This window comes from Sus scrofa, chromosome X, assembly GCF_054392235.1.
Source record: "Sus scrofa isolate SSC_HxYL_T2T_F1_AM1 chromosome X, Sscrofa_HxYL_maternal_Yorkshire_Landrace_v2.0, whole genome shotgun sequence".
Lineage (NCBI taxonomy): Eukaryota > Metazoa > Chordata > Mammalia > Artiodactyla > Suidae > Sus > Sus scrofa.
The window spans coordinates 133122522-133136625 of NC_139401.1; the positions used below are offsets into that span (position 1 = coordinate 133122522).

At 47.2% G+C, this 14104-nt stretch overlaps 1 long non-coding RNA gene across 1 annotated transcript; it reads left to right on the forward strand.

Annotated features, from left to right (window-relative positions):
• Positions 1-3773: 3773 nt before the first annotated feature.
• On the forward strand, positions 3774-12213 carry LOC146394824 (uncharacterized). The gene is made up of 2 exons (XR_014834860.1): positions 3774-6165; positions 8510-12213. It is a non-coding gene; the product is annotated as an uncharacterized LOC146394824 (long non-coding RNA).
• The last annotated feature ends 1891 nt before the right edge of the window (positions 12214-14104 follow it).

Consider the following 14104-nt stretch of genomic DNA (forward strand, 5'->3'; position numbering starts at 1 on the left):
ATCCCCCTTTTCTACAGGGAATGACTTATTTGCTTCAGAACGGAACAAAATGAGAAATTATGACATCACTGAATCCACTTCTAAAATTAATATGAAGCGCTTGTCGTGAAAATGTGGCTCTTCCCAACGGGGAACCATGCGACTAACAGGCAGTGAATCAGAGATGCGAAAATGTCAGGCTGTCATTTACCTGAGCAGTTTGTTTTGGTTCTGAGCAGGGGAGCCTTGAGGGCCATTGGCAATTGGGAAAAGAAACACAAAGATAAACAAGACCAAAAAATCAAAACCCCCAAAGAGTTGCCACCCACATTCTCATGAGCTGGCCCTGTCATCACTGAGGTCTCATCTGAGCGCCGAACCAACGAAGCTGCCATGGAGAATGGAGACTCTTAGACCTTGATGAATCCAGACCTTTCCTAATAGTCTTCCTTACTTTTTTTTTTTTTTTTGAACATCTTTTAGAGCATCTCTTCTTACCAAAATGTAAGGTCATTAGGGGAGAGTTTTGTGAGCACATATAGGCTGACCGAAGTCCATGCATGCATGTGTGTGTGTGTGTGTGTGTGTGTGTTCAGGGACTGAGGGGTGTCCTCTCACACCCACACCCACTACACCCATCTGCAGCCCCCGGGCTGGGAAGCTCATGGCCTTGAGGAGCCTGGAAAATTCTAGTCTGTGCCCAAGTCGTCTGGTGGTGGTGGTGGGCACAGCGTGGCAGCGCTGGCGCCGCCCCAGGCCTGAGGCCACATCAGGCAAACGAGAGCCCCAGCCAGAGTCAAGCCCTTCAAGGCAGGCCCACGCCCCAGGCCGGGCTGCGGAGCCGAGCTCTCCCAACCCCCTCCTTTGCCTTGACCCCCGTGCCGGAGGAGCGTCTGTTAATGCGGATCCGGCCAAAATCGAGTCTTAGGCACGAATCATTGCGGTCCTTGGGACCTCGACTCATTCGGTGACATTTATTCTAGAAAGAAGCTCAGAAGCCTGGGACATCCTTCCTCACTGATAATAAATTTTCCCTTTTGGGGATGTAAACATCATTCGAGGCCCAGTTAAAATGTCCCCCATTTCTTGCAGTCAGGAAAGAACATTCATAACTCACCTTTGCCATATGTTCTCGTCCCAAATGCTTGTCATCTCCATTAAATCGCTCCTAACTGCTCTGAGTGTCGAAGCCTCGGCAGAGTTGGGCAGCTGGATTTCGGAGCGTGTATGTACAGCATTATCTGACCTGTATGGAGCCGACCAAGATGCTGGGTCCTATGCTAGTGTGAGGGCACTTCTGAGACGTATTAATTGACTTCGGTTGATCTTTGCTGCAGCTCAGGTCCTTGGCCAGCCACAGTTTCCTTGCCGAAACCTGGAACACAGCTAAAGCCTCTCCAAATTAAACTGCTTGCTCCGTCTGCTGCCCTGAAACCAAACAGCATGGAGCATCTCACCAGTTCAGTTCTGTCAGTAAGAGAACCACGGCCTAGGTACCCCGCTGTGGCTGCACCTCCACTCTGGAGCCATTCCAGAGAAGGGGGCCAGGGTCTGGGCCAGAAGCACAGCTGACCCAGCCCACCCCATCCGCACGCCCTAGCTCCTCCCAGGACAGCCTCCCCCCAGACCCAGCCAGCTGGCTGGGCTGTAGGCGAGCAAGGCCGTTCCCTTCCATCCTGCAAACCTCACTGGTGCCCGTGGTTCACCAGGCCTTGTACATGGCAACGTCAGTATTGAGCCAGTTAAGACCTGGCACCATCCGAGTGTAGCAAGGGGCGGAGGACAGAGGCTAAGACAAGCAGGCCAGTACTACGTGAAAGCGCACTAAGGGAGGTGTGGACAGGCTGGGCCCATGAGGAGCAAGTAGGTAACTCAGGCCAGAGGGCAAGGGCAGCAAAAGCAGGGGTTAGGGGTCATCTGGGAGGCAGCGATACCTAGGCTGAGCCTTTTGTAAAACTGAACATATATGAGTGCCCTGGTGGCTCAGCAGGTTAAGGACCTTGTGTTGATACTGTTGTGGTGGGGCTTTGGTCCTGGCCTGGGAATTTCCACGTGCCTCAGGTGTGGCACACAAAGAAAGAGTAACAGGAGTGTTTAAAAAATGAAGTATCATTTGTTTGTTATTATCAGAGACTATGTATTTGTTGTAGAAAACAACTACTACTTCCAAATATCAAGAAAAAAAAATTATTGTAAAACCACCACCAGAGATAGCACTGCTTACATTTGAAGCATATCCTTTTGGCCTGTCACCGACTATGGATGTTACACGAATGCTTTAAACACGTGCCCACATCATGAATGACTGATTTGTTGCTTCCTTTAAAAAAAAAAACCTAATAATACACAGCAAATATTTTTTCATGCCATTAAATGTTCTTCCACATACTATTTCATTGTTTGAGGTACCACAGCTGACAGCCAGTTCTCTAGTATGGCAATTTTTGTTGCATAATTTCCATTTTCACTATCATTAACTCTGGTGACTCTCCTTACATTGAAGTCTTTTTGCACATCTGTAATTATTTCCTTATTACCAAGTCACTTCAAAGTATTAAACAGCTAGAACAATCTCTGGTAGCCAGCTTCCAAGACAGCCCCAGTGGTCCCCGCTGCCCAATGGTCACGCCTTTGAGTGACCCCCTGTCATGAACAGGGCTTCCCGTGAGACCGATGAGATATTGCGGAAGTAACAGGTATGTAGTACTTCTTTAACTTAATTTTTGAATTCTTTCTTTTTTTCCTAGCTGCGTTCTGGTATGATTAATGCGTAAAAATTGCAGATATTTAATACATGCAGTTTGATGTTTTGATATATGTTTACATTGTGTGCATGGTATGGTCACCACCATCAAACTAATTAACACCTCCGTCACCTCACATGGTTACCGTGTGTGTGTGTGTGTGTGTGTGTGTGTGTGTGTGTGTGTGTGTGTGTGTAGTGAGGTCATTTAAGATCTACCTTCTTAGCCGATTTCAAATATAGACTAGAGTACTGTTAACTCTAGTCACATTGCTGTACATTCGATCTTCAGAGCTTGTTAACCTTGTGTCATGGAAAAGCTTTAACCCTTCGACCAGTATCTCCCCATTTCCCCAACCTGCCGGTCCCTGGCAACCACCATTCTGTGCTCTGCTGCGGTAAATTCAGCCATTTTAGATTCCACACGTAAGTGAGCTCGTGCAGCATTTGTCTTTCTCTGTTTGGCTAACTTCACTTAGCATAATGCCCTCCAAGTCCATCCACGATGTCACAAATAGCAGGATTTCCTTCTTCAAGGCTGCACCACATTCCGTTGCACGTATAAGCTGTGTGCTTCTGAGACTAGGCCATACACAGAATTGCCACTCTGGCCTTGCTCTCTTGGGCTACTTGTTCTGGGGAAGCCACCACCCTGTCATGAGGACATGCAAGCAGCCCCATGGGAGGTCCATATGGTATGGAAGTGCGATCTGCCAGCCACCAGCCCAACTTGCCAGCCATGTGAGGGAATCACCTTGGAGGTAGGTCCTCCAGTTTCGTTTAAGCCTGAAGATGACTGCAGCCCTAGAGCCGGAGCCAGAACCCTCCAGCTGCGCCACTCAGCAACCGTGAGCTAAGTGATAGTCATTGTTCCTGTGAGCCGGTCAGTGTGGGAGTCGTAAGTTACACAGCAATAACTAACTAAGGCAAGCATGTCACTTTTGCTGTATTTTCTCTTTGCGTTTTGGGAGCCTTACATCTTTTTCAGATGTCTGTTGACCATTTTATTTTCCTGTTCTACCTTTATTGCCAGACTTCTAGGATGTTGGGGTTTTTTTTTTTTTTTTTTTTTTTTTTCTATCGATTTTCAGATCTTATTTTCCTTCAGTGTTTATTTTCCTGAGATGAGGACATGGCCCCTGCCCATCATCCAGTCTGGCCTGGTGCCTCTACGCCTTCTCTCAGGAGGTGGATGAGAATCGAGGGAGGGCTTCTCAAACGGAGGGTTCCTAAGAATCGCCTGGAAATGCAGCAGGTCTGGGAACCGCACCTTGAACGACCAGGATTTGGAGAGATTCTTTGGGCGGTCATTTCTGGAGGAAGTCTTTCCAAATGGCAGTAAAGCAAAAAGGAAGAGTTAACGTCACCTCTAGTCCGTGACCGAGACACACCAGCCCCATGTAACACCAAGCAGCTGGACTTCTGGCTTGAAGCGGGCAGACAGAAAGGCAGCACCGAGGGTCTCTGGTGTGGGCAGCAGCGGGGAATGACTAGGGGAGAAGTGGGTGGTTTTAGCAGTGGGAGAGAGAGTGAATTCTGTTTCAGAACTTGGTAAAACCTGAGGTGCTTGCCAGGATGTGGAGAAGCTTGGAAGACACCCCGGGGGTAGTTGGTGGGTATGGAGCTCAGGACACAGGGCAAGCCTAGATGTAGAGGTGAAGACGGGCTCCCCGGTGCAGGTGTGTAGACGCTGAGAGAAGAGGATCGGGATCCAGTACACAGCCTTAGGACAGGAAGAAGACCAAGAGGGTTGAGCAGCAGAGCATGCAGCTTCAAATAAGCATCAAGGGATGTTTCGAGAGCTACTGGGATCGGGGCTGGAAATTGGCCCTGCACTCAGCCAAGGCCAGGGTTAGAGGGCTGAACGGGAGAGACCCCAGCTCAGACCATGCTGGCTGGGCTGTGGAGATGGGTCCTGGGGGGAAGGGGGTAGAAGCCCCAGGGGCTGGGGGATGGAAGCGGGAGAGACCACGTATCTTAGAATTCGAAGACGTAGCTTAGGTTTATTTTTCTCTCAGTTTCAGTAATATAAAGGTGGTATGACTGATTTCTCAGATAATAGACTAAATTTCATTATTTCTCGTGAGAGAAATGCTAATAAGACTCTGAGCTTTTAGTCTGTGCCAAGTGACATGTGCACAGATTCTCATTTTTACTCTCTCAATATCCTGGGAGGTATGGCTTTTTTCTCTCTCTCTCTCTTTTTTTTTTTTTAAATCAGTGCCCACAGCATGCAGAAGTTCCCAGGCCAGGGATTGAACCTGGGCCACAGCGGCGACCCAAGCCACAGCAGTGACAATGCCAGATCCTTAACCTACCGAGTCACCAGAGAACTCCCGGCCTAATTCCTTTTTTCTTTTTTGGCTGAACCCCAATTGTCACCTATTCTGCAGCTGCTGGAACGCTGGATCCTTAACCCACTGTACCGGGCCGGGGATCAAACCTGCCTCCCAGTGCTCCCACACCACTGATCCTGTTGCACCACAGTGGGAACTCTGTCCTGGCCCACTTTTAAAATGAAGAAATGCAGGGTCAGAGAAGAAGTCAAGCAGCTTGTCCAAGATCACACGGCCAGTGTAACTGAGGTTCGGGTCAAGGTGTGGCTGACTCTAAAACCCCGGGCCACCTTCTCGGTGCTCCGTGAGTGCTTGCTGGTATAAAAGGTCCTTTGTGGCAACAACTTGGGGCAGGACAGCGCTTGTCCTTAGAATGCATGGCTCCGTAGCAGTGCCACTCAGTTTCGTTCCCTGTGAAAGAATGTTTCCTGCGGTTGAGTCATCTGCTCTGACGTGGCGCTGCGAATCAGACAGATCTCTGAAATAAACAACTTGTGTTTTCTCCCTCGGCTTCCAGGGCTCCAGAGTCGCCGGTTTCCAGGAGAAGTGCTGCTCCTCCCTGTCTTTGGACAGCTCCCCCTCATCCGAGAGGCCATCCGCTTGCAGCCTCACTCCCCTCGCCCGCACTCCCTGCCTTTCTGATCTTCCTCAGAATCATGGCTTTCAAGGGCCATGCAAGTACTCCCCTCAAATTGCCATTTTCAGCCCAGGCCTCCCCTTTGAACCCCAGACTTCTGCACCCGACCGTGAAGTCTGCTGCCCCTCTTGCTAACTTCCGCATCTCCGAGAGTAGCAGCCGCTCAGGCCCAGACCTTGGAGTTAACCTGACATCCCTTTCTCATGCCCTGTATCTAATCCATCAACGAATTCTGTCCATATTTCCTTCTACATATAGCCGCGTGTTGGAGTTCCCGTTGTGGCTCAGCAGATTATGAACCCGAGGACGCAGGTTCGATCTCTGGCCTCGCTCAGTGGGCTAAGGATCTGGTGTTGCCAAGAGCTGTGGTGTAGGTCGCAGACGCTGCTCAGATCTGGTGTGGCTGTGGTGTAGGCCGGTGGCTGCAGCTCTGATTCGACCCCTAGCCTGGGAACTTCCGTATACCACAGGTGCGGCCCAAAGAAGCAAAAATTAATTAATTAATTAAAAATATAAATAAAGTCTAGATCATGTCCCTGTTCTGCTGACAGCTCAGACTTAGAGTAAATCCAAAAGTCCCGTGGAATCTTCCTCTCGTCACCCTCCCTCCACCCCCTCCTCTGCTCTCCCCCCTTTTGCACTTAATGAGCAGTGGGGGGAGAAGGGATGTGATTGGCTTTAAAGAACAGGTAAGACACGAGCCAAAGGAGAGCAGAGTGGTTTCTGGTACATGTGAGAACTTTCCTTTCTAAGTAGATGGCCTCTGGACGGGGCAGCCAACACTTCTCCTCACGGTGACTCAGGAATGGAGGGCCACCACGTGTCTAGAGGGATGGCTGGGGATCTTGCATCCACAGAGAGAGGCGTTGCTCCCCTGGGGTTTGGTGTGTTGTAAGATCTTTCTGCTTGTTTGGTTATTGTCTTGAGCCTTTTAATCCCCTAGGATGTGTCACCCAAAACGGTAATAATCAAATGTACAGTGTAAACATAAAAGCTAGAGGACCCCTTGTCTTGATTGTAATACTCTTGAACCTAATGATAATGAAAAATAGCAATGTCAGAATCTAATAGCATCTGGGGTTGGCTTGTCCACTGCCCCCTGCTTTCGTGGATTGGGAGGTGGGCTACGAGAAGTTACCTTCTGTCACGGTTACTGTAACAGAGGGTCCCACCCACAGCCCCACCCTGCTTTCTCTTGAGCACTGTTGATCAGGCTCGCAGCAATAGTGTTTTGGGGGGAATTAATGACGTGTTCACTTTCGAGGGCAAGTGCCCTCATCATCTACAGTGTGCTTCATGAGAGATTGTGATTTTAGGCTTGTCAGTCGATTTCTGCCAAGGTGGTATTTTGAAAGCAATATATTATTTCCAGTGCTGGTAGAACGTAGGGCTGTACCCATGTGCTGTGCTGTCGTGGCAAGTTTAAAAGCTCTAATGGATCAAGAGCTATTGAGCCAAGTGGAAACCATTTAAAAGTATGCAAAAATGGGTCCGAAAATAAAGTCATTATAGTAACTGGAAAGCGATTATAGATCCACGAGACGAAATGGGCTGAAATTGCTTGTAGACATCTAATTACAGTGTACTAACTTTCTACTTGGCAAAGAGGTCAGTGTTTCAGTTGTTACGTTTTGAAACGCTTTGCTTGCGTTTGGAAGCCATCAAAGCCAATGAAGAAAATACAGACCTGACGGAACCAGGTCACATCAGTCCGCGGATGTTAGTGAGAAGCCCAGGCTGCCGTTGACTCTCACTGGTGGGTGCTGTGCGCAACACAGCAGACCCGAGGAAGCAGCCCAGTCTAGAAGCGCTCTGGAAGCACCTACTGTGTGCCGGGGGGCTGTTAAACAATGCGGAAGTGATGCTCAGTCTGGTAGGAGGAGATGAACCAGAAGACATGACTCGGTCTGCAGTTGAGTGTGAGTCGAAGGGAGTGCAGGCTTTGGAACGAGAGCCCCCCTGAGTTCAAAGTGCCTCTGCCACGTCATCGTCGTAAACCTGGCTGATGTATTCCGACTTTTCTGAGCCTTCGCTGTCTGTCAGTGGCTAACGGTGGCCGCTGTGGTGAGGATGATGTGCGACGAGGTAGGTAAAGTCTGTTTACCTGCGTACCTGGTACAGCAGCAACATTCAGAATAAGGCAGCTGAATGAATGGCTCTGTTTTCATTTGAACCCTGAGAAGGGGGGGCATCCACGCGTCCTGAGTGCTGGGCTGGACACGACAGAGGAGAAATGCACAGAGGAGGTAGGAAGAGCTCCAGGTGACGTGGCCAGTGGCTGCGAGGACGACGCATAGTCCACCGCCTCCCAGCTGCTTTTCCTATAAAGTTCCGCTTAGGAAACGATGCTGTCGTATGGTCCATGGAGTTAGACAAGGGGGGGTCTTCATAGTCAGAGACAGACAATAGGATGCTGGGTACCAAGGGATGTAGGAAAAGGGGAGATGGGGACGTGTTCAGTTGGTAGGGGTTTTCAGTGTGGGAAGATGAAAACCATTCTGGAGCAGGATGGTGCTGATGATGGCTGACCAACAATGGGAATGCACTGAACGCCACTGAACTTCACACTTGAGGATGGTAAATGTTATGTTATGGGCACTTTACCACAATTTTTTAAAAGAAGAAGAAAAGGGGTAACAGATGGTCTGTAGACCTCAGAGAGAGAAAACTGCATGAAGATTGAGCAATACATTTGATCCTTCATTTTATTATTAAAAGAGAAGGCTTAGCATATGTCCAAGTTACTGTAATTTTCAATCACAGTTTGTAATGAGCTGAGTCACCTCTCTTTATTTCCTCCTTCTGTGCTTTCAGTTCGGAAAATGGATTTGAAATGTACTTGGATAAGTGGAAGAACACGTTGCACTTGCACTCACTGTCAGGCCATCGGAGCTGGCGTTTGGGGAGGTGTCAGACCTGGGGATGAGTCCTTTTGCTGTCTTTCCCAGGGCCTCTGCCCAAGGCTTCTGGCAGTTTCTGAAAACTGAGTTGTGGCCTCACCTGAGCCCTGTGGCACAGTATGGTTTCCAGGGGTACCCCGTGGCCCGGCCCAGGGGTCCAAGCCTCAGAGTCTCTGGCCAGCCGTAGGCCCCGCACCGTGGGTCCAGATTGCGGGCCTGACAGGTGTGATGGGTTGAATGACATGTTGAGATCCCAACCCCTAGTACCTCAGGATGTGACCTTCTTTGGGGTTCGTGTTTTTATCGATGTAAACAAGTGAAAATGAAGTCGTTAGTCTGGGCCCTAATCTCACAAAAGGAGAAGAACCAGACAGGAGGAGCCACGGGGAGGAGAAGGCCAGAAACGAGCAACCAACCCTGCCCGCCCCGCACCTTGATCTTGGACTTCCAGCCTCCGGGATTGAGACCAAAAATTTCCATTGTTTACACTTTCTAGTTTGGGCTGTTATTAGTATTATTTTTTTGAACAGTAGCCCGAGAAAAACGATACAGCAGGTAAAGCATATTTTCCCCTGATTCCCTTCGCTGGATGCTGACAATGTGGCATATGGCTGCTCATAGCTGCTGCGGTCCCCCTGAGAATTCTCCCCTCGCCTCACGTCTCAGGGTCCCCCAGCGAGCAGACAGGGGAGGCTGTGTTCTTGGGCTCCAACGAGGGTGCGTCGCCCTTCCTGTCTCTTCCTAATGGGCAAGTTCTAGAAGCTGAAGGAGACACTTTCTTGGAACAAGGGCCCCATCAGGTGTCCTCACCTCAGTCACTCATCACCAGAGCCTACCTCGGAGAGGGTCACTTTTCAGATTGACATAGCCCCTCTTAATGTATTCTTGTCACTTCAAAAAGGGCCGTGAAGTTGCGTGCTGACATGGAGGGGCTGTTCTAAAGAATTTAGAGCGCTAAAGACTTAGTCAGATGGACATCAAGTTATGCTCTGTACATTGTCGGTCAAAGCACCTCTGCTCAGCTCATCACGATTTTTCAACTAGGACCAAGGAAATTGCTGTCTGATTATTCTCTCCAGCCCCATCCGTTAAGGAGCCTTTTCCAACCGAGTGTCTAAAGACTTGATCAAAATACATTTTTTTTTTTTGTCTAAAAAGATTGGTCTTGACAAATGAGATGAAGAGCTGTGGCAAGTGGTTCGGGGAACAAACTTCATTTCATCAAAGCACACTGTCTTCCTCACACATTCTTTCTGGTTTAATTTCTCCCCAGCAAGTTCCACTGCCTGAATTTGTGCAAAATGTGCTGCAGCTGTGGTGGCAGTGATGTCGTATGGGAAACGGAGTCAAATGCGTCGATTTTCTGCTGGGATCCTGGCATTTTCACAAAGGTTTTTGCTCCCCACCCCGACTTGTCCCCCACCAAGAACTGTAACCGAGACCTCGCCTCTAAATTCCAGACCTGTCCAGCTACCTGCATCTTGAACACCTCCACTCAGCTGCATCCCAAATCCTTAAACCCAACCCACAGAGCAGGTGGAAAATGAGAATCACCAACCCAGATGTGTTTCCCCATCAGCCCCCGCCTCCCAGGTAATGGTACCCACTGATTGGCCACGAAAACCCTTCTTCAACTCCCACCCTCAACAGCTTTCCGTTTTCATCCCCATATCAGTAGCCAAACCTTGTTAAGTCTGTCTTCTAAGTCTCTGCCACCCTCTCTAGCCTCCCCATCTCTCCAATGATATAGTGTTGTTTCCTGGACAAGAAGATACCCACCTGGGATTCAGATTTGCTCCCTGGGGGAAAGTGCGGGAGGCAGGACTGAGCCCGAACCTAAAAGAGGAAGTAGACAGGGCTTGACTTTGGTGCCTCCCACGTTCCTTTCTTCATTCTCTTCTGAAGTCCCCTGGGCACTCAGTACCGTCATGCTGGCCTTGGGGGCCCACGACCCTTGACGGCTGCCCGAGCCACCTCCTCAAAGGGGTCCTGGATCCCAAATCAACTCCTTGAGCTCCTCTGCGGTTCATTCCCTCAGCGAGATGGCGAGTGACTTCAGCTAGACAGTGGACGTCAGCAGTGCAATTCCACCCAAGAACGGTCCGGACAAAGATCTGCTCGCTCTCAGCTTTAGTTCATCCCCTGTCCCAGAGTTCGGCTGACCTAGGGAAATATTTGGGGTTGTTGATGGTGGTGTCGTCCTAGACTGACCTTGTTCCTAGGGCTCGGTGTTCTCGTCTCAGCTCTACTCCAAGACAACGCCAACCAGGAGGACTTTGTCTCTACAATGGCGTCAAAGGACCTGGGCTGTCAAGTCACCAATAAAACCCTAGCCCCAAGGGCTCAATATTCATGTAGAATTGTCATTTTCTATTCCACATGATGATATACCAGTCTTTAGGATGAATTTTTTTAGCATGAGATGTATCAGACATACAAATAAGCAAAAAAGGAGTAATACCACCAATGCGTATATGCCCACCATTCAGCTTAAGTAATTAAACAATACATAATGCGGCTGAAGTTCCCTGTCTACGCCTCCCCCTCCTGGATTTCATTCTCCCCACCTCCTCCCCGAGGTAATTGCTATTCTGAATGTAGCGGTTTTCATTTCCATGCCTTTCTCTATTTTTTTCTCAATCTATATCTATCCATAAAAAGATATCATTTTGTTGCACATGTTTTGAAGCCTCACAAAATGGTGTTGCGCTGTAAGTTACTTTTCCGAAACTTGCTTTGTTCATGATCTGTTCTTGAGACGCACCCATGTTGATTTGCGTTCTTTTGGGTCATGTATTTTACTGCTGTGTCTTCTTCCGCTGTAGGAAAAAAGCGTAGTGCATTTATCCAATTTCCTGTTGATGGACATTTTGGTATTTCCAAATATTCCAATTTAGCTTGTTTGGGTAGTGGCCTGGTTAATGAAGATTTAAAAGCCAAGAAGATGATAGTAATATGTAGTCAAGATTGAGAAGCACTGCCTTAATGCATCATGAAATCAATTTAGTTAATCGTGCTGAGCATCAAACAATTAAGTAGAATAAAATGAAAATATCTGAGGGCTTTGCATGCAGGAGACAAATTCTTGCTGAAAACTTTTGCTTCAATTATAAATCTACATGGGGTTACAAATGACAATGATTTCATACGGTGACTCATGACCAAGAAAATACTTCAAGTCGCTCTCTAGGTTATAGATCCGTGAGCGAAATTGTTGGGTCACAAAATATATGCATCTTTGACTTCACTGGGTATTGCCTAATTGCTTCCTAAACCATTTGCACTAAATTACACACAACCAGCAGTGTACGGGAGCCCTGTTGGTCCCACTGCCTCGCCTACACTTGATGCTGTCAGCCCTTTTACATTTTTGCCAACGTGATGGATGTGAAATGGCCTCTTGTGGTGTCGAGGCATCTCTCAGATGACTTGGATGGTTGAGCACCTTTTAACGTGTATGCTCATCCGATTTCCTCTTATGGGAGTTGCCTGTCCATGTCTTTAAAATGCTATTTGCTGCACAGAGTTTTTATTTAATTGTAGTCGCATGTATCCATCTTTAACTTTGTGGTTTGTGCTCCTTCTGTCTTTTTAAAATAAATCTTTTCTTACCGTGCAGTCATGAAGATATCCTCCTTTGCTTTCTGCTAAAAGCCTTAAAGTTGTGGCTCTCATACTTAGGTTTTTAATGTCTCCTTGGAGTTTACTTTTTAATGAGATTTTTGTAGATTCCAATGCAATTTTGAGAAATAAAAAACCTTGCATTGGGGGTGAGTTCAGAAACTCTGTCCAGTTTCCTCAACAATAACTCTTTGCAAAATGATAGTATAATTTCACAACTGGGATATTGATATGGACACGATCCAGTGATCTTATTCAGATTCTTTCATTTTTACGTGTGTGTGTGTGTGTGTTAAATTCTATACAGTTTTATTCCGTTCATCTCCCTCCAGTGACTACACCCTAACTCCTGGAAACCGCTAATCTGCTCTTCGTCTCTGTAATGTTGTCATTTCCAGAATGTTATATAAAGGGTGTGTTCAGTACTCATCATCTCAGGATTGACTTTTTTCACTTAGCATAATTCTCTCGAGATTCACCCAGGTTGCTTCCTGTTTGGGACTATTACACATAAAGCTTTTCTAAACATTCATGTGTGGGGTTTTGTGGGAACCTAAATTTTAATATCTCTGGAATAAGCCTTCAAGAGTGCCGTGGCTGGGTTGTGTAGAACTTGCACATTTCATTTTATAGGAAACTGCCAAACGGTTTTCCATAGTGGCTGTAGCATTTTACATTCCTACTGGCAGTTTATGAGTGATCCAGTTTCTCCACAGCCTTCCCGGTATATGATGGTGTTGTTATTTTTATTCTTTTTCTTTTTTTTTTTTTTTTTTTGTCTTTTTGCTATTTCTTGGGCCGCTCCCGCGGCATATGGAGGTTCCCAGGCTAGGGGTTGAATCGGAGCTGTAGCCACCGGCCTACGCCAGAGCCACAGCAACGCAGGATCCGAGCCGCGTCTGCAACCTACACCACAGCTCACGGCAACGCCGGATCGTTAACCCACTGAGCAAGGGCAGGGACCGAACCCGCAACCTCATGGTTCCTAGTCGGATTCGTTAACCACTGCGCCACAACGGAAACTCCGGTGTTGTTATTTTTATTCTAGCCATTTCCATAGGTGTGTAGTGATATCCCGTCCTGGTTATAGTCTGCGCTCCTTGATGGCTAATGACGTTGAGCACCTTTTCATGTGATTTTTGTAATCTATATGCCCTCTTTGGTGAAAATATCTTTGTGTCTCTTGCCTGTTTTTCTAATTGGCTTATTCTTTTTTATTGTTGAATTGAAGAGCTCTTCGTATGTGCTAGATACAAGTCCTTTTTATTGGATGTGTGCTTTGAAAATATTTTCTTCTAGTCTGCATCCCATCTTTTAATCCTCTTTACATGGGCTTTTGCAGAGCACGAGTTTTACATTTTGATCAGGTCCAACTTACTGATTTTTCATTTTACACATCATCCTTCTGGTGTCAAGTCTAAGAACTCTTTGCCTGGTCCTAAATCTTAAGTATTTTGTCTGATTTTTTTTTCTAAAAGATTTATTGTTCTGTGTTTCATATTTAAATTCGTGGTCCATTTCAGGTCAATTTCTGTGTAAGGTATGAGATTTTGGTCTATGGTTTTTTTTTTTTTTTTTGCCTATAATTGTCCAGTTGCTCCAGCATCATTTGTTCAAAATGCTATCCTTCCTACATTGGATTTATTTTGCACTTTTGTCAAAGTCAGTGGGCCATATTTGTGTGCATCTCTTTGGTTTTTGAACCTTTTCAGGGCTTTATCTGGCTCTCGGTCTCGTTATGCATTGCTTTAATTTCCTCTGAGATATGTAAAAAGTGAATCATTATTTTGTAATGGTACCGATATTGTAATTAACCAGGATTTTGCAACAATATCTAGCTAAACACTGATCATTGTTAGTCTCAACTCTTCAAGGAGCTAACGATGAA